We start from the raw sequence: 22,098 nt of genomic DNA, 5'->3' as shown, positions 1-22,098 counted from the left end.
TCTTGTCCATGTTATCAAATCTCTATCTTTCAGAGAACAAATACGCATAAAGTGATCATATCTCCTAAACGCTACAACACTCCAATTAAAATGTCTCTCAAATTCTTCATTACGAGTAAATAGTTTTTATGTCGTATTTGGCACTGTTTCATTACTGCGTTATCATATAAACAGCTTGGCCAACCCAAACCTTTGAGAACTATTGTCTGTCCTCCATAGAGTAAGTCTTTAGTTGACACAGGTGCCTTCTCATCGATACATGCTGCCCAATCTGCACAACGTTGGACAAATTGATCATCAGATTCTCGGCTTCGAATGAGTGATTCTTCATTCTCACCTTCACTGTCACTTTCAAAAACTAAGCGTCGAATCGTACTACTATTAATATTGTGTCTCGGAGGAAACGATTCGTTACTCAATAAAGAGACACTGTTGGAAGAACTCTCGTTGGAGTCGGACGAACTCATTGTATCGCTCCGAGTTAACGCAAATTAATTAAAATAATATTATAAATACCTTTCTTCTTTGAAAGCCACGATTTTACGCACTGTTTCACTGTTCAGACCTATGACTGTAGTAGCACTTGTTCATCAGGTACTGACTGAAACGTACTCAACCGAAATAACGCTACTCCTTACATACCCGATTCACTACTTATTAGCATTGCAGAAGAATTCTAGGTTAGCCGCTTTCCCACCAACTGATTGCTAGCCAACGACCGCCAGCCACCCGCCGACCTTCGTCCGCAACGTCACGGCTGCCGCTGCTAAAGGCACAAAGTAGCACTATGTGGCAGCCGTACGGAGAACACCAAGATCTCCCAGGACGTCACGCTACAGCTCGAATTTTAGCTGATACAGTCGAGGCAAACCTGTGAGAAGGGATACTTGAATAGGGAAGCGTTTGTAGATGATAGAATCGTGTGTATTATATTAAGTTGTACTTGGGGGTGAATCTGAAGCAAGTTTTGAACTCTGCACGTTGTGCATTGAAGAAGAAGATGATGAAGGACAAGTAGGAGCCAGGGAAGAGATGTTTCAAAGCTGTAAATCGTTAGCGATGTATGCTGTTAAATGCGCCCTGTAGCATAAAGGACTGGTTAAAGCACCCCGGGTTATACCGACACCCAAGGCATAAGGCGGAAATATCCCCTCCCTCCTTACTCCCCTCACAGGTCTCTCAGTGATGGGTTCACTGGCTGGTCATACCGCGGCTATTGGCAGAACTGTCAAGAAAGCGTAGAACTCACATGAGCAACTAGAGGAGGCAAGGTGATGTAACCATGTGCTGGAAGCAGCATCCATCCGAAAAGGACTATAGGCCTAGCTCAAACCTTGCAAGAAAGGACTAGGTCTCTTCAGGAACAAAAAAGAGTCAGTTACCTACCCTACCGGACAGATCACTTAGAAATTCATATCTCTTCAAGTTTCTAACATTCTGCGTGGTGTCTGTTTGTTCTAAGTTGTGTCTCCCTACCACTTTCGCGCAACGACGCTCTGAGCGTGCTTTTTAGGGAATTGACGAAGTTGAACCTGGGACCTGTTGCTGGTAAGGAGACGCCAGACCACACATGACATGTAGACTTCAGAAGAGATCAGTGAGACTAGCGATCATATAATCAAATGCTTAATGATTTCATTGTCAGCTCCACTGCATTCCCTGTAAAAGAATCTTAATACTAACTAAATTTAGTGGAAGGGGTTCAAGGCTTTCCTACTTTTAGTTAGCTGGTAAAATAACATCGAAGAAGCAGTTTAAGTTTACCATTGGAATTTTTATTCTACTCATAAAACATTGTTTATAAATTGCACTATTGATAAAAGGAAATATTTTAATACAGGATGATAAAAACCAACTGAGTTCAACAAAAATGTGAACGAATATTCCCTGAATGGGTTTCCAAGTTCTATAATGGATCGAAGGATGACCTGTGCCATATCACATCTATAATCTAGGTTTAAGTTTCATAAAAGAGAAAACTAGCAAAATGGTCTACAGTGACCCCCAATTACCTTTAATTACTTATTTAATTTGTCGTAAATTACAGTGGGTGATGTGGCTTCTCAATAATTATATAACAGAAAAATCATCGCATTTCAGATTTTAACATCTAATAGCAAATGTGAATACCACGAAGTTTAACTGACGATCGACACTAGTATTACGTAAAAACGGGGTGTAACAGGTGGGAGTTCTGCAGTTCTGAGTGCGGCATCGCGTGCGTTCATTACCTTGTCGTTGGTTAGGCAGCATCAGGGGCCAGCGGGCAGCGCAGCTCCACACACCTCACCGTCTCGGAAGCAACTCTTCCAAACTTCTCCTTACTACAATTTACCGAAGTTGGTTTAAGAAAAGCTATCTGGCTGTGTTTTCAACTCACCAATGAGGGTCTCAATGCAACCTTAAGCTCCGCCTACAAAAATTCTGTCTATCCAATGAGAAACGTTATACTTTTCGTGGTTGGGCAATGTTTTTAAAGTTTGCTACGTAACAGAGACGCGTATATTCTCACGCTAAAACTTGCAGCTGGTGTGGTCCTTTTAGTGTTACCGTAAGATCCATACTGTTCTTCTGAAGGGCTCTATCTTTTAACATGGGCTGGGGGGTGGTCTTGGCGGCCGGCTGGTGACGTGGGTGTCTGTCCCTTATCGTAATGCCTTCTAGCTTAACACGGTTCTGCTCTCGGCTTCTGTTCTCGTTTCTCTCCTCGGAACTGCGTCTTTTTCACGGTGGGAAGGTATGACATGCATTTAGGCATTCTTGTGGTAGTCTGTGGTATTCCATTTCCTCACTCGTTGATCGTATTGCTTTGGTTAATTTAATGTCTTGATTTATTCGCAGCTATGTGGCATACTGCCGGATTTGCTATCATGCCAGGGTTTTCATGGAAGGTGTTGGATTTGCCTGACACCTTACAAGTTTGTTAGGAGATAATTCAGCATTCCAAGATTACATGATATGTTTATGGGGAATATGTTACTGAAGACTATTTGTAAATCCAGAGAATGTGGAATTGTGAAGGAAAATACCAATAACATCTACTATTTCGGCTCGTTTGAGGCCCTGCAGCCACCTGAAGAGTTACAACGATACTTCACCGACAGAGGACGTGTGTTCTACAAGTTTAGTCACTACCGAGACTTTAATACTCACCTGTGTGGGCACCTATGCATCATGTTCCCCATAACGTTCACAAAGAAGCATATATAAGATGGTGCGTCAAGCGTCCAGTCGTCAGCTGAAGTTCAAATGGAATGTCGTATACTCTGGCTTAAACAGAACGATCGTCAGAATTAAGAGCGAGTTACTTCACACGGACTGTTTTAAGCAATGGAGACTGGAGTATTGCGCTAAATGCTCTGCAGACATAATTCAGAATAACACACGGGCTAACAATAAACGTCATCCGGAAATTAATAGTTGTAACGAAATTGTGGGAGCAGTATCTGGAGCTTACGATATTGACGATTTAAACGACGTTTTAAAACGGACTGAAAAAGAGGTTGTCCTGCATGCATACATCAGTACACTCAAATTTGAAATTGACCCACCGAAACCAGCCACTGACTTTAAACGGAAAGATTCAATAAGACGGCTACTGGATTTCACAAAAGAACAGGTTTTCAAGGAGGATTCTAATACATTTTCCAGATCCGGTCTGTCATGGCTGTACTTCCTGTCAGTACAATTTGTGTCGAGTGTAACATTGCAACGATCTCAATGTTAGATTGTTTCACACAATTCACTGATTCTTCACATGGGTTGGAAGAGGATATAAGATCATTGAGAGCGCCACCAACACTTATTTGTGTGGGAAACATAGAAGGTGTTGCAATTTGTGAGAAACATAAAAATTCGACTAAAAGAAAACAAAAATGTCTGAAGTACAGTCTACACGAGCGAAGCAGTGAGCAGTAAGCTAGTAATAAACAAAACAGGGTGGCTGATCCTATGACAAGGCATCATTTGCCTTGAAGAACAACGGAAGTGTTGCATGACTGTGAAATACAATCTACATCTACATACGAGGTCTTTCTAAAAGGTATCCGACCTTTGATTTTCCCGCGTAAAATAGAGAAGATAGCGCAGTGGCACTGTACACAGTAAAGCAAGAGACCTTTATGCGCATGCGTGAATTTTGTACCCGACTTCCAGCACGTCAGTGGCTGCCTGTCGGTCGCTGAGGGAGGTGCTACACAACGTGTTCGTCGGGTTACCGATTCTGCCAAGATGACCGAACGTGTTGAGCAGAGATACTGCATCAAATTTTGTCAAAAGTTTGGTGATGGCAGATCGTCGTTTGACCGTGCGGGAGATTGCCCAGGAGGTGGGGGTGAGTAAAGATTCTGCACATGCAATTCTGCGTGATGATTAGAACATGCACCAAGTGGCTGCGAAATTCGTGTACAAGTAGTTGCCGCCGGAACAAAAAAACCTCCGTTTTGACGTGGCACAAGACATTCTGGACACCACCAACACTGATACTGGATTTCTGAACACCGTTGTAACTGGAAATGAGTCATGGGTGTCCGGGTATGGACCAGAACAAAACTACAGCCGTCGCAATGGAAGTGTCCCGAGTCCCCAAGACCGAAGAAAGTGCGGCAGGTGCGAAGCGAAATCAAGGTGATGCTGACTGTCTTCTTTGATGCCCGTCGAATTGTGCATCACGAATACACGCAGGAAGGACAAACAGTGACAATGGAGTACTATCAAGATGTTCTCCAGCGACTCCATGGCGCATTTCAGTGCAAAATACCACTCATGTGGACGGCGAAAAACTGGGAACTGCATCACGACAACGCCCCCGCACATTCATCCCACTGGATCCAAAATTTCCTAGTCAAACGTGGAATTTGCCAATCTCCCAACTCTCCAGACATGGCTCCTTCAGACTTCTAGTTGTTTCCAAAATTAAAGACGCTACTAAAAGCACCCGTTTTGAGAGTAGAGAAGAGAGAACGAGGAACACGACGACGGAGCTGAACACCATTCCAAAAAAAGGCTTCCAGACGTGTTGCCAGCAGTGGACGGATCGGTGGTCTTGGGGTGTGCAAGCACAAGGGGCATACATTGAAGGGGATTAGGATCCCAAACCCGTCAGGTATTCGAAATATTTTTTCTGGCCGAAGCCATGATACTTTTTAGACAGGCCTCGTACAGTACATAATTCACACAAAACAATATACTTTATGGTCTAGATTACTTCGTTACAGAGTTCCAGATTTTCTTTCTTATAACATTTCCATGTCGGGCGAGGGTAAATGACACCCTACATGGTTCAGCATTCCCCAGTCCTTCTCACCTTATTCTTAAGATCCCTATGCGGTCTTACGACGGCGACAGCAGAAAATTCATGCAGTCTCTGTAGAGGGCTGGTTTTTTGAACTTCCTCTGAAGCGTCACCTTTCTTCCGATGGTTAGCAAATAAGTTTCTCGACAATCTATTACACTTTCGTATGGGCTATAGCGACCATTTTTCATCTGAACAGCATGCCTCGAAATCGTTCGATGTCTATCGTCATGCCTACAAACGCTGTGATAACGTATTAGTCGCACCAGAAAGACGCGTTACAGAGTGCAGTTTCCCTGAACTCTTCCAATAAATCCAAGTCTTCCATTCGCCTTCCCTAATGTTGATGTTATTAGACCGATCAGTTTCACACCGCTTCTTACTACTGCCCCTCTGTTCTTACGCTTTGTTGTCAGTTAACGATCTTGAAACGGAATACTATTGGGTTTTCCCCTATGTTACTGGCATTATTTTCTGTTCAGCCACATTTAACGACAGCTGCCATTTATTACCACAAGTGAAAAATTACTCCAGCTGTATCTAAATTTCCTTACTGTGAAGATAACAGATCAGAGGGTATCAAAAAATGTAACTGTGTTATCCAGAACAGCATGTTCTCGAAGATCGACCATGTAGAACTGGCGATGTTCAACAACTCGAATGGAGGATACCCCAATCCATCTCCGCTAATATCTCGAGCCTGGAAATTGTAAGACAACTGAAACCGGAATACTCTGCCTTTTCCTTAGTTTAACCGAACACTACTCTCACACATGCAAGCAATTATCCAGAAACGTTAATGTTACGAGTGATCACTCATTGACCAAATGAAACAGTTACCACTGATAAGATATTCTCCTGAACAAACTACACAACTCTTGGCATACTACTGCCTGCTAATGTAATAGCGGATAATGTACAGCACGCAAACTTCATCTGCACAGCACTATAATTTGTATTACATTAAGTGCAGAACAATAAAAAACAAAATGCAGATGAACACCTATAAACTACATAAATAAAGAAACATTGAGAATTAAAAAATTGTCTAACTTTTACATTAGTATTAATAGCAACTGTTTGCAATAATTACTGCGCCGTAAATGAATGAGCTTGCAAAATTATTAAGATTATAGAAAGAAATAATTCAGTCAACGTAATCAAGTTTTAACTACTGTTCTGAATGTTACTGAAAATAAATGAGAATAGCTATACAATATGACACGCCACAGTAACGTAAAATGAATGATCAATAAAAGCTACTGTTGTATCTATATACTGAATTTTCACAGCATCATCATCATCATCATTTAAGACTGATTATGCCTTTCAGCGTTCAGTCTGGAGCATAGTCCCCTTTATGAAATTCCTCCATGATCCCCTATTCCGTGCTAACATAGGTGCCTCTTCTGATGTTAACCCTATTACTTCAAAATCATTCTTAACCGAATCCAGGTACCTTCTCCTTGGTCTGCCCCGACTCGTCCTACCCTCTACTGCTGAACCCATGAGTCTCTTGGGTAACCTTGCTTCTCCCATGCATGTAACATGACCCCACCATCTAAGGCTGTTCGCCGGCCGAGGTGGCCGTGCGGTTAAAGGCGCTGCAGTCTGGAACCGCAAGACCGCTACGGTCGCAGATTCGAATCCTGCATCGGGCATGGATGTTTGTGATGTCCTTAGGTTAGTTAGGTTTAACTAGTTCTAAGTTCTAGGGGACTAATGACCTCAGCAGTTGAGTCCCATAGTGCTCAGAGCCATTTGAACCATCTAAGGCTGTTCGCCCTGACTGCTACATCTATAGAGTTCATTCCCAGTTTTTCTTTGATTTCCTCATTGTTGACACCCTCCTGCCATTGTTCCCATCTACTAGTACCTGCAATGATCCTAGCTACTTTCATATCCGTAACCTCAACCTTGTTGATAAGGTAACCTGAATCCACCCAGCTTTCGCTCCCATACAACAAAGTTGGTCGAAAGATTTAACGGTGCACAGATAACTTAGTCTTGCAGGAGAGAGTAGATCGTAGCTGAGCAGTCACTGCATTAGCTTTGCTACCCCTCGCTTCCAGTTCTTTCACTATGTTGCCATCCTGTGAGAATATGCATCCTAAGTACTTGAAACTGTCCACCTGTTCCAACTTTGTTCCTCCTATTTGGCACTCAATCCGTTTATATCTCTTTCCCACTGACATTACTTTCGTTTTGGAGATGCTAATCTTCACACCATAGTCCTTACATTTCTGATCTAGCTCTGAAATATTACTTTGCAAACTTTCAATCGAATCTCCCATCACAACTAATTCATCCGCATATGCAAGACTGCTTATTTTGTGTTCACACATCTTAATCTCACCCAGCCAATCTATTGTTTTCAACATATGATCCATATATAATATGAACAACAGTGGAGACAGGTTGCAGCCTTGTCTTACCCCTGAAACTACTCTTAACCATGAACTCAATTTACTGTCAACTCTAACTGCTGCCTGACTATCCATGCAAAGACCTTTAATTGCTTGCAAAAGTTTGCCTCCTATTCCATAATCTCGTAGTACAGACAATAACTTCCTCCTAGGAACCCGGTCATATGCCTTTTCTAGATCTATAAAGCATAGATACAATTCATAACACTTCTCCATTATTTGCCGTAAGTTAAAGATCTGATCCTGACAACCTCTAAGAGGCCTAAACCCACACTGATTTTCATCCAATTGGTCCTCAACTAATACTCGCACTTTCCTTTCAACAATACCTGAGAAGATTTTACCCGCAACACTGATTAAAGTTATACCTCTGCAGTTGTTACAATCTTTTCTGTTTCCATGTTTAAAGATTGGTGTGATTACCGCTTTTGTCCAGTCTGATGGAACCTGTCCTGACTCCCAGGCCATTTCAATTATCCTGTGTAGCCATTTAAGGCCTGACATTCCACTGTATTTGATGAGTTCCGACTTAATTTCATCCACCCCAGCTGCTTTATTGCACTGCAATCTATTGACCATTTTCTCCACTTCCTCAAATGTGATCCTATTTCCATCCTCATTCCTATCCCATTGTACGTCGAAATCTGAAACATTACTGATCGTATTCTCACCTACATTGAGCAACTCTTCAAAATATTCCCTCCATCTGCCCAAGGAATCCACAGGATTCACAAGCAGTTTTTCTGACCTGTCCAAAATACTTGTCATTTCCTTCTTACCTCCCTTTCGAAGACTGCTAATTACACTCCAGAATGGTTTTCTAGCAGCTTAACCCAAAGTCTCCAACCTGTTTCCAAAGTCTTCCCAAGATTTCTTCTTGGATGCTACAACTATCTGTTTGGCTTTGTTTCGTTCTTCAACATAACTTTCTCTGTCTACCTGAGTTCTAGTATGTAGCCATTTTTGATACGCCTTCTTTTTCCTTTTACAGGCTGCCTTGACTGTGTCATTCCACCAAGCTGTTTGCTTCATCCTACCTTTACACACTACTGTTCCAAGACATTCTTTAGCCACTTCTAGTACTGTGTCCCTGTACCTTGTCCATTCCTTTTCCAATGACTGTAATTGACTACATTCAACTAACTGATACCTTTCTGAGATCATTGTTATGTACTTGTACCTGATTTCCTTATCCTGATGTTTCTCCACTCTTATCCTCCTACATATGGACCTGACCTCCTGCACTTTCGGCCTCACATTACCAATTTCGCTGCAGATTAAATAATGATCAGTGTCATCAAAGAATCCCCTGAATACACGTGTGTCCCTCACAGCCTTCCTGAATTCCTGATCTGTTATAATATAGTCAATGACAGATCTGGTTCCCCTGCCTTCCCAAGTATACCGGTGAATGCTCTTATGTTTAAAAAAGGAGTTTGTGATTACTAAGCCCATACTGGCACAGAAATCCAAGAGTTGTTTCCCGTTCCTGTTGGCCTACATATCCTCTCCAAATTTACCCATAACCTTTTCATACCTTTCTGTTCGATTTCCAATCCTGGCATTAAAATCACCCATGAGCAGAACACAGTCCTTGTCCTTTACTCTAACAACTACATCACTGAGTGCATCATAAAAACTACCCATCTTATCTTGATCTGTCCCTTCACATTGCGAATATACTGACACAATCCTAATTTTCTTGCTAGACACTGTCAAATCTATCCACATCAGTCGTTCGTTTACATACCTTATTGCAACTACGCTGGGTTCCATTTCTTTCCTGATGTAAAGCCCTGCACCGCATTGTGCTATTCCTGCTTTGACTCCTGACAGGTAGACCTTGTATTCTCCTACTTCCTCTTCTTTCTCACCCCTTACCCGAATGTCACTAACAGCTAAAACATCCAGCCCCATCTTACTTGCAGCCTCTGCCAGCTCTACCTTCTTCCCAGAGTAGCCCCCATTGATATTAATAGCTCCCCATCTCATTACCATTTGTTTGCCGAGTCGTATCTTAGGAATCCCTGGTTTGTCAGTTTGGAGGTGGGACTCTGTCACCTCCAAAGGTCTGAGCCATTTTGCTCTGATTGCTGCCAGCATCATATTTAAAGTACCAGGGAAGCAGGTTGCTAGCCTTACTTGCCCCGAGTCCCATTGAGTTTTACCCCTGACGGTTGAGGGACTAACCGGTGGATTTGGTAGTCTTTGCCGTATGAGCACAAAGGTGACCACAACTCAGAATATGTCCGAGATGCCCAGCCTTATTCCAAAGTAACTGGTATCCCGACTGTCGGGACCACTTACTTGGCCACTCATACGTTGCCCGTGCTTCATGAACTAGGACATGACTACAGGAACCCACACCATGAACCAGCAGTGATTAGAAAAATGTAGTTCGTGCTGTCTCTTAGCCATTGTCCCTTCACAACACGTAGCTGATGTTGCCAGCGAGTCGTACGCGTCAGCGTCTTTAGTCCATGGTCCGTGAGCGTGTGATCCAATAACAGGTATCGTCTTGATGTACTCCTTCATCTTGGCAATTGTTGCGAATTTAACAGGAAAGATCGACGTCTGCAAAATTAGTTTCAGCTTACATATTTGCGTGCAGCGACGAACATAGGAAACTTGACATAATCTGAGGTTATAATGTATACTGTACAACATCGTCAGTTTTTTGGGTGATGGTTTACTAATAAATTGCGGCGCATGAGTTTTCACAGTATACCCGCCAGCACTACGGAAGTAAATCATGCTAATCGTACCGTAAGACATTTTTTCGCGATTTATACCGAACACTCGTGGCGTGCACTACTGTCTCCATAATCACTTCAGTCACGCAGCGGTTAGCACACCGTAAGTTCACAGTTAGTTCGTAGAATCAGTATACGACAAGAAAATGCGTTATCATATTTTCTGTTAGATTTAACTGTCCGTGCTTCGTGCTGTCTACAAACGGTTTCTTTACGTCGTCCACGCAACTTACCGATCTGCACATCAAAGTTTTATGCTTAATGAATCAAAACGCGCAGTTCTGGCTAATGAGCAACGTGACATGTAAAATCACTAGATCTTTAATCGTGGTACACATCGAAATGATCAAAACGACACTGTGCAAACACTGATAATTTTAACTGGCCACGATCACATAGCATTGCAGTAAATGCACGGCCGAACCTCCATTCTGTACTTCTTCAGCCTGTGTTGATGTTTCTCTCTCGACATATCTGTATACTCACACACCATTCACACATCTCGCTTCTCGTAACACTTTCAATGATTCTGATTACATTGATTTACAGTTTCATGCCAGAACACAGTTTCATGTTACTCTACTCACCGAAACTGAATGAAATAGTCGTGTTAATTAACAAGAGAACATGCAACATCAGAACAAATGAAAATAGCAATCACATTCATCACAAGTACATTATGTAAACAGGAACATAGCTGAACCAAAAATTAAACTTACGAGATCTTATTCTGAAATAACATTTTCAATGTACAATGAAATGAAAACAAAAAATACGTAAAAGAAAATGCATGGAAAAACAAAAAGAAACTAAAGCGTTCTAAGGGTCATCTTCACATTACGATCGTGTAATGGAGTACTACTTTGTAGACAACATAGAAAGCGAAAAATTTTATAGTTTATCTCACAGAATATGATAAATAATTAGGTATACTGAGAGCTATATCGGCCGTATTAGACTTCCTTTCCGCACACAGGATGTTATTTTCGTTTCCGTAACACATTCGCCGTTCATTATAACGTGCTTTGTTCTGTCAACCCTTTCTGCGTCTGCGATTCCAAATGGCATCATTAAGTATTCCTGGATTTTTTAAGCTGCCCAATGCTTCAGTGATACCGTCTGGCATCGCTTTACGTAGTTCAGAGTTTGGTCAACAGATCACAGTGGCGTTTGCTTTCGTGACTCGCCGTTTGTTTGAAGTGCAGAACAGAGAAGTGTCGTGAGTTGTGCTACTGCATTCGTGAGTGAATAATAACTGTTGTGTTTAGTTTTATTCTGTGTGTAGTTCCTCAAGAGCAAGGGAGAGAAATACGGTAAGTTTACAATACAATTATGTATGCATTTTTTTGAGTAATTATTATGTAATTTCTAATGATGCCATTGAGAATCATTATTTTATTTATTAACCAATTGCTTCAAAAGAACTTTTGTAATGGATATGGCATATGTGCAAGATATACAGTAAATATTCATCTCAAAAAAATTTTCCCCAATTTTTTTCTAAATGTGACGCACAAAGGGTTAATGAAATATACAGTGTTTGGGCATATACTCCGTACGATCATACCTTCGTGGTGATGGAACAGTCACTCGCATGGCGTGACACAGTCAGGAGGTAGCGCAGTAGGAAGTGCACATCAAGTATATATGCAGCAGGTAAGAACGCTGAGCCTGCACGATTCGTATCGCAAACTTATATGTGAAACTGTCAGTGAAATTTCGAAGTAGCTATTATAAGAGCAGGATACGCAGCTGGAAGAGGCGAGTCGCGAAATGCTTGTTACATCGTCAGTCAGACATGTACCAAACGTTGACTGCCCGTCCCATGTTGCCTAGCAGCTCGCTCCATGCTTCATGAGATTTGACCTCAGGTGTTCCCTTTTTATATTCACTAACATAGCATAAATTGCACCGTAAGATTTGGATCCTGGCGTACTCCCTAGTTTCAACGAACCACTGCAGACGTCGGTGCGTGGAGGAATTAAAGCCTTTAATCGGATTGAAATGGCGATTTTGCGCCGCTACAGAGGTGACAACTTCTCCGATTCAGAAAATCTGCCACTTTCTTATGTGAATGCATCTTCCCTGGCAAACTACACTGGCGATTTCTTTTTGGGAAATCAGCCGCTTAATGTGTCCTTGTTGCCAGAAAAGAAATTTGTAGAAACGTCGCTCCAAAAGGGTCATATTACGCTACTGCTTTCACGAGGAGAAATTCATCAGTGTCAATTTGCTAGATTCTCACGCAGTTTCTTCAGCCGGCTCATGAACCACCTGTTCAAACCCTAACAAGTGTAAAGCGTCGTCTAGACTAAATATGCACGAAGGTTCAGACACAGAACATCGTATGTCTGTTGGCATATTTATCTGTTGGCGTGTAGGGAGTGTCTGCGCTTTTTTCACGCAGAAGATCTATTAACTCTTCGAGGTTATGCTGACATCTGTTTTAAGAGGGGCCAAGTGCAGACGAATTTTTTAGTTTTCATTATTTGTGTTTAATCTGATACGAAGTTTTCTCGTTCTCTTAGTGATAGCAAGAGACAGTAAAATGTAGGAAACTGTTCAGTGACGCTTTTAGGCCTGCGTGGAGTCATTTCGGCTTGCTACGAAGTGACGAAATATAAATGAAAGAAAGTTATCGGTTTCCTTATAATTATCCTCTTCTCCAATAAAAGCTGATCAATGTTTGTAAAATCAGCTATCTAAAAGTGCTCCTTATGAAATAGGCAGCATACTTTGTAGTACCTCTTGACTGAATAAAATTCCCTTGCAAAGGTAAGCCTTAATCAAACTTAAAATGGCTCAAGTCATAGCCTTAAAAGCATGTTTACACTCTGACAACTCGTGACAGCAGCAGTGAAACACAAGAAGTGTCGATGGACTAAAACGGCAGTGCTTACTGAGAGCCCGTTAAATTTGTGATATTACAGAGGCCTAGCGCAGTGATTGCTACATCGCCTGTTCAATCAGCGTAAATCACTTACGGTCTATAATGACTGGTTCAGTTTTTTACATTGTGAAAGGCAGACTTTTGGTTTTTTCGTTGCATACGTTTAATCATCAGGATGTTTACAAAGCATCGGGGTACACTGTTGGAAAAAAATTAGTACACCCTTTGTGGTTTCCAGTTCACTCAAGGTTTATTGTTGCAATAGTGCGTATGGATTAAATGAAATGATTACATTACAGATCAGCAGCACACAAAGTTGCGGAGTACTAGGTTAGGACCAATGCTGAAACATGTCCCGGCGGAGGTTCGAGTCCTCCCTCGGGCATGGGTGTGTCTGTTTGTCCTTAGAAACTTAGGATAATTTAGGGACTGATGACCTTAGCAGTTAAGTCCCATAAGATTTCACACCCATTTCAACATTTTTCTTTAAAACATCTTAGTACGTGGTGTAGCCTTAACAAGCGGCAGTGCATGCGCTGACTCTGACATCTAGTTGATCGTACAGATGCAAACAGTGTATTCAGATACGTTATGCCATGCCTGCTCGACATGTTCACGTATCTCTGTAAGAGTTGTTGGTTGATGAGTCGCATGTGTCACTTCTCGTCCCATCATAACCCACACGTGCTCGATTAAAGACACATCCTGAGATCATGGTGGCAAGGGAAGTTGCTGCATGTCTGGCAGAGCACATTAAATTTCAAGGGCAGTGTATGGAAGAGCATTATCCTGTTGGAACAACACACAACGCACTCCGTTGGCGGACGATATCGAATCCATTATCAGTAAATATGCTATACCCAAGGTGGCATATGCCATAATTGGAACACAATGGATGTTGCCTTTCATGCGGTTCCATTATTTTTTTTTTTTTTTTTTTTTTTGGCCGTGTATGTTAAATGGAATTGTTGGAAATCGTAAAGCAATGGTCTGTTTGATACTTTCTGCATGTTTGGATGGTGCTGATTCCGCAACTGTCGTTCAATAGATGAAACCCCACGCCAATTGCTTACGCTGTACCTGCCTGCCTCGTTCATTGCAACTGTTTCACACATTTATTTATTCTAAGTATTACCTGATCATTTTATTTGAAAAACGTAGCATTGTGCTTCTGAAGTAAGTCAGAATAAGTCGTTAAGCTAAAGCATGCTAAGTGTAAATTTCTTGGAATCTACAGTTTTTTAATTATGTTATGAACATTTTTCTTTGACGTATTTGGGTGCGAAAGTGTTCAAATCGAGTTTAATTTAATGTTTATATGACGTTGCTTTTATACTGCAAAAAAGTAAGCTGTTGATTCCATCTGTACTTGCACTGTACGTTGTCTCGTCTCCTGTTATAAAAAATAGGAAAATATTTTTATATCTATCATATTATATATTAACATTCGGCAGTTTCATATTAATGCCCAGTTATAAAGGCCGAAACCGGTGGTGTGTGGACTTAATAAAGCAGTAATTAAGCAATTTGAGCGGATTTTCATTAATTAATGATGTGTGAGTCTTTGGTGCGTATCCATTCACGATGATTCGTATTCAGTTTCAGTGTTGAACTGGATTCTATGTCGAATTATTATAATATCTGTTTCCACATTTTCTGAAGGAACCTCTCCATAATGCACAACGCTTAACTTGTACCGTCTGCCACTGGAAGTTGACTATCGCTGTAACACTGTTGCGCTGACTGAAAGAACCCGTGACGAAACTGGCCGCTCTCCGTTGTATCTTCTCTATTTCCTCTACCGGCTCTTCTTGGTAAGGATCCCAGATAGATGAAAAATACTCAAAAGTCGGTCGAAAAACGGCCTTATATGCATTACCTTCGTGGATGCGTTACATTTCCTTGAGGTTCGTCCTATGAATGCGTTTGGCATCTGCTTTACCTACAATGTGCTTTATAGTCATTCCACTTGTGGTCGCTCAGGATAATTACTCCTAGATATTATACGGTAGATACTGTTTCCAGCAGTTTGTCATCAATAGTAAAATTGTGCAGTAGTGGATTACTTTTTCTATATGTGCGCAGTGTCTTACATATATTTATGTTCAGAGACAACTGCCGGAGCCTGCACCATTCATCCGTCCTCTCCAGGTCATTCCGCAAATCGATGCTGTCTTCTCGCATTGCTACTTTCTTCAAGACAACTGCGTCATCTGCCACCAGTCTTAAAGTCTGCGACGCTTTCAACTACATCATTTGTAGATATTATAAATAATAATGGACCGATGATGCAAAGAAGTCTTGAATCCAGTGGCAGATCTAGTCAGATACTCGGTAAGCTCTTACTTGTTTCACATGAGGGCAGTGCGGGATGGTGTTATATTCCTTCATGGAGCCAAGGAACACGGCATCAACCTGACCGCCATTGTCTACAGTGCTATGGATCTCGTGGAGGAATAGAGCCAACAGTTTGGTGAATCCATGTTGATTTTTATAGAGGATATTTTCGTTCTCCAGAAACATTATAATTCTTGAGCCTGAGACATGATCCAAAAGTCAACAGATTCACATCAACGATATCGGTTTACAATTATTCGTTTTACATGTTTTCCTGAAAAAAGTGGAATACTGGAACACAGATCAGTGTAACTGTACGCAGTACTCTTGAGCTGTCCTGCTGTAGTAGTCATGAGCTGTCCTGTCCAAGCTTTTACTCTAAAAAGTTTCAACGTTAAGTCAACTGAAGTTCGCTATTGCTGTGTCTGATGTGAGGCCTGGGCACGTTTCACATAAATGAGTCCGTACCTCTTTACGGTTGCCTGAATGAAATGTGAACTTTGGAGAGGAGGTTATGCTATTGTAAAGTTCCCTGAGACTTCTGAATTATGAAGTGTAAGTTGGATCAACACTGTTCGTCTGGATCAGGCGTGGCCAAGATTTGCGATCCCAGAGCGCGCTCAAGTCGGGTCAGCGCTCCGGTTTCCCCCTCCACTGCACTATTCCGAGTAAGTGTGTAAGAGGGCTACATGCTGAAAGCTGCACACGCGGGAAACTTAGAAAGACGTGTTCGCAGTAGAGTTAAACTACAGCTAAGAGGCGAAAATTGCAGCACACAAGCAGGATTTTATCACGTTTACTTTCAAATATTTATTTTACTGCCAAAGCAATAACTTTTATTACTTGATTAAAGAAGTGCAGATGGTAGTGCTATTACAGTGAGCAGAGCTACGAAAGCTCTACAAATAGATATTTTACAATAAGTTGTAATGTTTATAAATTTATACACATTTTAATGTTATGATACGTGATATGTCTACAACTAAGATTCGTGATAAAGTCAAACACATGGGGCTTCTGCAGAGATTAAAATCTCTTAAGCCTGAATGTTGGTGGGACATTATTGATTTTGTAACAGAAAAAAAAATAGATAGCACAGATGTGTTTAACAAAACACTGAAATAACTTTAGTGGAATGTCTGGCAGTTGAGGTTATTGCTTTTGGTGAAACATTTTGTAAAAGTCTTGTAAGTACCTGGATCAGCTCAAATTGGAAGTAATGAGGTCACTAGCAGTCAAAAGTAAGACCGATATAACAAATAAATAGAAATACATCTCGAACCGTGCTGTTTCTTGGAGTGTCTTTCGGAAATTATAATGAGATGTTTATTACCAAAACGTTGTAGGCTATGTCTGGTCCACAAACGATTCCCTTGAGATGTGGGAATTGTTCCATGTGATGCACCTGAAACTCATGTTTCAGAAGTAGTACTTTTTGATGGCATCAGTCTTGTCCACCATATGTTACCAAATCATTGTCTCGTTGCATTAAGACGCTGAATTCAAATAACACACAACGTTGGCCACAAAAGATTTTGTCGCCACTGTACTTAACGTTAACTGTTTTTTTCGTAATGGCTGCCTTCGGTTCATCTAACTTTCGCTGTCGTTCGTCAGATGACAAGTGCGTCATGTCGTCTACCTGGCTGTGTTGTAATCACGAAACAGTAAGTGTTTTCATCGTCATAGCCAGGTGATGGCATATTAAGCACTTCGCACGGACCTCAAACGGTACGGAAAGTATTCCATTCGGCTATGAAGTGATCCTTCTCCACTTTTTATTTTTTAACTCCAATAGTAATTACAGTGTAGAACGTGAATCTAATGTAACGCGAGCAGTGTTGTCGGCAAACTGCTTGGCATCTGACAAGGCGAATGTTTGGCGTCCGGCTGCAGCCTCCGCTTCCCTGTTCCTCCTCACACCTCAGCCCCACTCGTGGCAGCGCTCAGAGCTCTAGGCAGGAGCGCAGCCGAAGCGCTCGCGTTAGCAGAACGCCGTTTGGCCGGGCTTGGTCTAGATATGTTTCAAGCTACTCCGTAAGGTGCGGGCGAATAACTCAGGTTGAAGCCTCGTTCAGGATACAAACATGTTATCTGCCAGAGAGTTCAGTTGTGGTTATTCTTGTGATACTCCCTGCAGTAAATTCTCTCACAGAAATCCTAAAAGCCGGGAGGAAACGCAGATTGTATTTCCGCAAAGCAGCTTACCTTCTCCAGAAAACATATTTTCATTACCACAAGGCTGCACATACCTTTGCTGCGAAATATTAGAAAGCCCTACCGCAAATATGTTGTTGTTGTGGTCTTCAGTCCTGAGACTGGTTTGATGCAGCTCTCCATGCTACTCTATCCGGTGCAAGCTTCATCTCCCAGTACCTACTGCAACCTACATCCTTCTGAATCTGCTTGGTGTATTCATCTCTCGGTCTCCCTATACGATTTTTACTCTCCACGCTGCCCTCCAATACTGAATTGGTGATCCCTTGATGCCTCAGAACATGTCCTACCAACCGATCCCTTCTTCTACTCAAGTTGTGCCACCAACTTCTCTTCTCCCCAATCCTCTGCAACACCACCTCATTAGTTATGTGATCTACCAATCTAATTTTCAGCGTTCTTCTGTAGCACCACATTTCGAAAGCTTCTATTCTCTTCTTGCCTAAACTATTTATCGTCCATGTTTCACTTCCATACATGGCTACACTCCATACAAATACTTTCAGAAACAACTTCCTGACACTTAAATCTATACTCGATGTGAACAAATTTCTCTTCTTCAGAAACGCTTTCCTTCCCATTGCCAGTCTACATTTTATATCCTCTCTACTTCGACCATCTTCAGTTATTTTGCTCCCCAAATAGCAAAACTCCTTTACTACTTTAAGTGTCTCATTTCCTAATCTAATACCCTCAGCATCACCCGACTTAATTCGACTACATTCCATTATCCACGTTTTGCTTTTGTTGATGTTCATTTTATATCCTCCTTTCAAGACACTATCCATTCCATTCAACTGCTCTTCCAAGTACTCTGCTGTCTCTGACAGAATTACAATGTCACTGGCGAACCGCAAAGTTTTTATTTCTTCTCCATGGATTTTAATACCTACTCCGAATTTCTCTTTTGTTTCCTTCACTGCTTGCTCAATATACAGATTGAATAACATCGGGGAGAGGCTACAAACCTGTCTCACTCCCTTCCCAACCACTGCTTCCCTTTCATGCCCCTCAACTCTTATAACTGCCATTTGGTTTCTATACAAATTGTAAATAGCCTTTCGCTCCCTATATTTTACCCCTGACACCTTCAGAATTTGAAAGAGAGTATTCCAGTCAACATTGTCAAAAGCTTTCTCTAAGTCTACAAATGCTAGAAACGTAGGTTTGCCTTTCCTTAATCTAGCTTCTAAGATAAGTCGTAGGGTCAGTATTGCCTCACGTGTTCCAATATTTCTACGGAATCCAAACTGATCTTCCCCTAGGTCGGCTTCTACTAGTTTTTCCATTCGTCTGTAAAGAATTCGCGTTAGTATTTTGCAGCCGTGACTTATTGAACTGATAGTTCGGTAATTTTCACATCTGTCAACACCTGCATTCTTCGGGATTGGAATTATGTTCTTCTTGAAGTCTGAGAGTATCTCGCCTGTCTCATACATCTTGCTCACCAGATGGTAGAGTTTTGTCAGGAGTGGCTCTCCCAAGGCCGTCAGTAGTTATAATGGATTGTTGTCTACTCCTGGGGCCTTGTTTCGACTCAGGTCTTTCAGTGCTCTGTCAAACTCTTCACGCAGTATCGTATCTCCCATTTCATCTTCATCTACATCCTCTTCCATTTCCGTAATATTCTCCTCAAGTACATCGCCCTTGTATAGACCCTCTATATACTCCTTCCACCTTTCTTCTTTCCCTTCTTTGCTTAGAACTGGATTTCCATTTGACCTCTTAATATTCATACAAGTGGTCCTCTTTTCTCCAAAGGTTTTTTTAATTTTCCTGTAGGCAGTATCTATCTTACCCCTAGTGAGATAAGCCACCACATCCTTACATTTATCCTCTAGCTCTCTGCTTAGCCATTTTCACTGCCTGTCGATCTCATTTTTGAGACGTTTGTATTCCTCTTTTCCTGCTTCATTTACTGCATTTTTATATTTTCTCCTTTCACCAATTAAACTGTATATTTCTTCTGTTACCCAAGGATTTCTACTAGCCCTCGTGTTTTTACCTACTTGATTCTCTGCTGCCTAAACTACTTCATCCCTCAAAGCTACCCATTCTTCTTCTACTGTATTTATTTTCCCTATCCCTGTCAATTGTTCCCTTACGCTCTCCCTGAAACTCTGTACAACCTCTGGTTCTTTCAGTTTATCCAAGTCCCATCTCCTTAAATTCCCACCTTTTTGCGGTTTCTTCAGTTTCAATCTACAGTTCATAACCAATAGATTGTGGTCAGAGTCCACATCTGCCCCTGGAAATGTCTTACAATTTAAAACCTGATTCCTAAATCTCTGTCTTACCATTATCTAATCTATCTGATAAAGTGTACAAAAGCTTACCTTTAAAAGTGGTACCGCAGCAGAGTACTTACCCCAGTGAAACACTTTTCCTGCCGTGCGATACGCTATAACCGAGGTGCAATTCTTTTTACATACTCCAGTAACGACATTTCACAACGTTGGTATTTGTTTGACAGTTAAGTAGCAACATGACGATTTTCCCAGAAATGTCTATTTCTCTTTTCTAGTGCACTGTAGTAAGGCACAGATAACACTTTGCAGTTGCTACAAAACTTCCGTAAACTCGTGGATAGAAGGATGGAGTTTGTTGAATTGTTGTCATCTGTTGATATTCTGCTAAGTGTATCATCTTCACTTCCATAGTTTCAAGTACGTAGTGTATAAAAAAGTTAACTGATTAAGACTGCGAGTAATATTATGCAACTCTACAAATGCACCCCAGAGTGTGCTTTGGAGATAAGAATCTTAAAACAAACAAATGTTTCAGAAAGTCTCGTGATTCTGACAGAGGATTGGAATACTCAGAACGAAGCCCATGTTCCACTGTACCTGACATAATCAGTCTTCAGTATTAACGCCTGGAAACTTTCTGTGCCGCCACATGAACTGCAACTTCAAAATCTACAATTAGTGTTTTAGGGTTAAAATTTTTAGTCCAGACTGAGTACCGTTCCACATACAGTTGTTGATAACATTAAGTAAAACGCAACGAACACATACTCAAAGGTAGTGCATAAATGCAACGTACGAAGCTGATGAAGTCTTTTGGTCATACGTAAAATCTCCATCCGCCAATACAGTATGCAACTTACAATTCATAAATTGCAGATTTTGTTCACCCATGAAAATACATTTTTTCCGGCTTTACAAAGCAGAATCTTTCGTATCGGTTTGATAAAGTACGCGATTTAAGTGCCATAAGGCCTGGAGTACCAGGATGAGTGGGCATATGTTTCCTTCGCGCTCTGTAGAATGATAAATGCAAACCGCCTCTTCTGTATTTCATAGCTAGCTGACACAGATAATCTGCTGGTATTATTTTACTACCTTGTGAAATTAGTCCTTCGCACGCTCTGCTTTTGTAATTATTCCGCGATTAAATAACCCTACCGATTTTGTCTTCATGATCATGGGTGTCCCTTAAATACACTATTTCACACATTTCCGAACTAGTCCGTAAATTTGAGATATAATTCTCCTCCGTGCCACCTACACGCGTCATTTTACGCGGCTTTGTTTTTAAAATTGTCCTTAATAATAAAATCCACTCCACGATTCGTTTATGAAGTACATCCTTAAACGCTTAAAGTGACAAGAGAAAGATAAATATTCATAGATACGAGCGTCGAGACAATCATCCCGCTAGCTAAGTAAAGCAATAACTTCCGACTAAGTATATGGACGTACCCAGCACACCACCGAACACAACACAACACAACACAACACAACACGTAACTTCAACCTTGCTTAGCCCCGTGTACAGTAACTTTCGCCTGTGTCCTTAGCCAACAATCAATCTTCCATCTTGCCGCTGAGTCTACTGTCGTACGGAGTGGGGTAGAATAAACGCGGAGTTGCATGGCTTATGTGGTAGGTAATTAGGAATTTCATTTAGCGATATTGAAAATTCATCTTGTGCGATAATGAAGTTTTTTTGTGAACATGAAAATTAATTTTACCGGGATTTAAGTTTTTGCGCATTTGTAACCAAACTAGAGGAAAAACAGGATGCTTATAGTCAAACTTTTGCAATTTGAGAAGTACTCCCCCACCCCACAATCAGAAGAGTTATCGTAGTGCAATGAAAGTTTGTAAAAACGTGTGTAAGCACACGCGGAAAAGAATAATGAACCATTGAAAGAAACACATTTTAATTTCCACGTGA

General features: G+C 41.3%; 1 protein-coding gene across 2 annotated transcripts in view; it reads left to right on the top strand.

The window, feature by feature from the left end:
* The first annotated feature begins 11,660 nt into the window (after nt 1-11,660).
* Nucleotides 11,661-22,098, top strand: part of LOC124621902 (potassium channel KOR2-like) — a 40,819-nt gene continuing 30,381 nt past the window's right edge. Inside the window, exon 1 of one of the 2 annotated variants that reach the window (XM_047147410.1) lies at nt 11,661-11,785. The gene's annotated coding sequence lies outside the window, so the exon portion shown is untranslated. Of the gene's footprint in view, nt 11,786-12,065; nt 12,129-22,098 lie in introns of those variants that run through there. The other variant, XM_047147401.1, reaches the window with a different exon arrangement.

The sequence above is a fragment of the Schistocerca americana genome, chromosome 1, assembly GCF_021461395.2.
Source record: "Schistocerca americana isolate TAMUIC-IGC-003095 chromosome 1, iqSchAmer2.1, whole genome shotgun sequence".
In the NCBI taxonomy this organism is placed as follows: Eukaryota; Metazoa; Arthropoda; class Insecta; order Orthoptera; family Acrididae; genus Schistocerca; species Schistocerca americana.
This window is presented reverse-complemented; position numbering and strand designations above follow the sequence as displayed.